Below are 3,704 nucleotides of genomic sequence, written 5' to 3' on the forward strand. Positions count from 1 at the left end.
GGCTGAATGGAGCCTAGGAAGGTGGAGTGTTTGGGCAGACTCAGCATTTCTTGGCATCTCCAGCCAGTTTTGTCAACCCTGGTTCTCCACATCCTACCCACTTGCTGCTGCTGCTGCTGCTGCTAAGTCGCTTCAGTGGTGTCCGACTCTATGCAACCCCATAGACGGCAGCCCACCAGGCTCCCCCGTCCCTGGGATTCTCCAGGCAAGAACACTGGAGTGGGTTGCCATTTCCTTCTCCTATTTTGCTACAAATTCCTGCTCACTGGCTTCTTCTCATGACTGCAATTCTTTACTGAGCCCATGTGGCCTTGATTGCCGGTCAGCAAGGACTGTTCTGTGATTCTGTCCCTAGGTAATTCGGATACATGACCATCAGATCTGAAGCCTAGAAATTGCCTTCTGTATCACACCCTTCTTCCTGGCACTGAGCCTGGACCATTTTGGTCTCCATTCTGTTGCATCTTCTCAGCCTCTTTCCCTCATGCCTCCACCACTTGTCATGGAATAACCCCTAATGCATATGCTTTCTTGTTTCTTTTGCTTTCTGTTTGCTTGTCCCGCAAACTCTTGTCAAAGCTCAGGAAGCCTATCCTGGGCACGAGCATTTAGGGCCAGACACACCCTTGCCTGTGTGCATTGTCTCTGCCTTGGTTTCTGCGGATCACTCCTTTGCAGTGGAGAGTGTAGGTTAGTCATGGGCTGAAGTGTCCCTGGTCTCTGCTTTTCATAGCTGTGAGCTATCTTCTCAACTTTCCTATTTAAAAACGAAGTCATGAGAAAGAAGATAATTTCTTTATAAACTAAGAAGAGCCTCTACACAGCTGAGCCTTTCTGTACCTGACATACTGTTGGAAATTGCATTCAGTTCAGTTCAGTTGCTCAGTCATGTCCGACTTTTTGCGATCCCATGGACTGCAGCACGTCAGGCTTCCCTGTCCATCACCAACTCCTGGAGTTTGCTCAAACTCATGTCCATTGAGTCAGTGATGCTATCCAACCATCTCATCCTCTGTTGCGCCTTCTCCTCTTGCCCCTAATCCTTCCCAGCATCAGGGTCTTTCCCGAAGAGTCAGCTCTTCGCATCAGGTGGTCAAAGAATTGGAGCTTCAGCTTCGACACCAATGAATATCTTTCCAATGAATATTTAGGGTTGATTTCCTTTAGGATTGACTGGTTTGATTTCCTTCCTGTGCAAGGGATTCTCAAGAGCCTTCTCCAGCACCACAATTCAAAAGCATCAATTCATTGGTGCTCACCCTTTTTTATAGTCCAACTCTCACATCTGTGCATGACTGCTGAAAAAGCCATGACTATGCGGACCTTTGTTGGCAAAGTGATATCTCTGCTTTTTAGTATGCTGTCTAGGTTTGTCATAACTTTCCTTCCAAGGAGCAAGTGTCTTTTAATTTCATGGGTGCTGTCACTGTCCGCAATGATATTAGAGCCCCCCAAAATAAAATCTGCCAGTTTCCACTTTTCCCCATTCTATTTGCCATGAAATGATGGGACCAGATGCCATGATCTTACTTTTATGAATGTTGAGTTTTAAGCCAGCTTTTTCACTCTCCTCTTTCACCTGCATCAAGAGGCTTTTAAATTCCTCTTCACTTTCTGTCATTAGAGTAGCATCATCTGCTCATCTCAGGTTGTTGGTATTTCTCCCGGTGATCTTGATAGTAATGGAAACCAGAAAAAAAAAAAAAAAAAAAGAGTGACTGGAACTGCTTAGGGTTTTCTTTTATTTCTTGTTTAAAAGAAAGTGTAGTGGAATTCCTGGTGGTCCAGTGGTTAGGACTCTGAGCTTTCACTGCAGAGGGTGAGGATTCAGTCCCTAATTGGAAAACTAAGATCCCACAAGCTGGTAATACATCTGGAAAAAAAGAAAAGTGTAATGTCGGTAGGCAGGCCATCCAGAGCTGGTGTGGTAGTGCCATGATGTCATTAATAGTCCAGATATCTTGTCTGATTGATCTGCCTTCCTTAATGAGTGGCTTCATCCTTAAGGTCACCCTGATTTTCCAGGTAGTCATTTTGGATCCAGTCAGCACATGGAATTTTAGGCAAGAAAAGGGAAACTCAAAGAAAGGGAATAAAGCAGGTTCATGCTAGCTGCTGCTGCTGCTGCTGCTGCTGCTAAGTCTTCAGTCGTGTCTGACTCTGTGCGACCCCATAGATGGCAGCCCACCAGGCTCCTCCATCCCTGGGATTCTCCAGGCAAGAATACTGGAGTGGGTTGCCATTTCCTTCTCCAATGCATGAAAGCAAAAAGTCAAAGTAAAGTCACTCAGTCGTGTCCAACTCCCAGCGACCCCATGGACTGCAGCCCACCAGACTCCTCCATCCATGGGACCTTCCAGGCAAGAGTACTAGAGTGGGGTGCCATTGCTTTCTCCATGCTAGCTGAGTTAGCATCTTTAAAGAGGTTTCCCAAAGAATTCCAGTTAAATCTCATTGAGAGACCTGAGTCATGTGACCATTCCTAGCTACATAAATATTCTCCAGCTCTGACTGCAATGCTGGGTACACTACTACTCCAAGTAATTGGGAGGGGGTGGGGTGAAGGGTGGTGAATAGGTGTTAGAGAGAAAAAAAAAGGACAGTGGATAATGGAGGAAACTAGATCCTTGGTCACATGTGGAGGGCAGGCAGGGAAGGGCTGGATTGAATGTATGGTTCACCTATGACCTGATGACTCAGTAACCTCTGCGACAGCCTTAATTGCCTTTCTGAGTGAAACATCAAAATAAGAACAGCAATCTTTTACCAATATGACATGTGTTATTCGTTCCAAGTTCTTTCATCTTCCTTTCTGCCATTTAATGGGACACCTGTGTCTAATCCATTCAGCTGGAAAGAAACAGGTACCACAGGGGCAACCACAGAGGAAGAGGAGAGTCATTGTGTAAATTAAGACAACAGCAATAAAACTTGTTGCCACCTCATCACGGATGCCTCCTCCAGCCAGGGTACATGGCTTGGAGGGTGGATGGGCTGGTTTTAGCTCCCACTGGCCCCCTCTTGTAAGCATGTCTTTGCCAAGAATAATGTTCCCTACCACAGGGTGGCCCTGGCTGGTATACCCCTCCCACCCAGGGCAATTTAAGGCACTAGGATTGGCTAAGGAATTCCCTTGGGAAATTTTGTGGGTTTCTTTCTTTCTTTTTTTTTTAAGATCCAGGAAGGCTCCTTTCTCCATGGCAGGCTTTAAATTAGTTAATTATTTCTTTTTAATAAGTTCTTAAATGAAAGTTCCAAATTTAGAGACACACATATCTGCCAGAGTGGATTTTAAACTAATTTCTTCAAATTTCATCTCAAGATAACAGTAAGTGATATCAATTAATAGTTGCACTGGTGATTCCGTCCCCCCTGGGTTTTATTTATTTTTCTCTGATTTAAAAATTCAAGATGAATTTTGAGATATCTTTTTGTGTTACACAAAGAAAGGAAGGTTCCACACACAAGGCCTGTGAATCCTCCAGGTGGTGGGGCCACCTCCCTGACTATAGATACGACCACTGAGAATGATGACACGGATGACAACTCTTGCTTTCTCATTTGTGTTATTGAGAGCGGAGCTTCATCTGTCCTCTAACTGATTTTACAGATGAGTAAGCCTAAAAAATATAACAGAAAAGAGTGCCATCGCTCCTTCCCCTTTTCATAGTTTATTCCATCTCATGGAATATTACTAAGCTAAA

The sequence above is a fragment of the Bos mutus genome, chromosome 20 (assembly GCF_027580195.1).
Source record: "Bos mutus isolate GX-2022 chromosome 20, NWIPB_WYAK_1.1, whole genome shotgun sequence".
NCBI lineage: Eukaryota > Metazoa > Chordata > Mammalia > Artiodactyla > Bovidae > Bos > Bos mutus.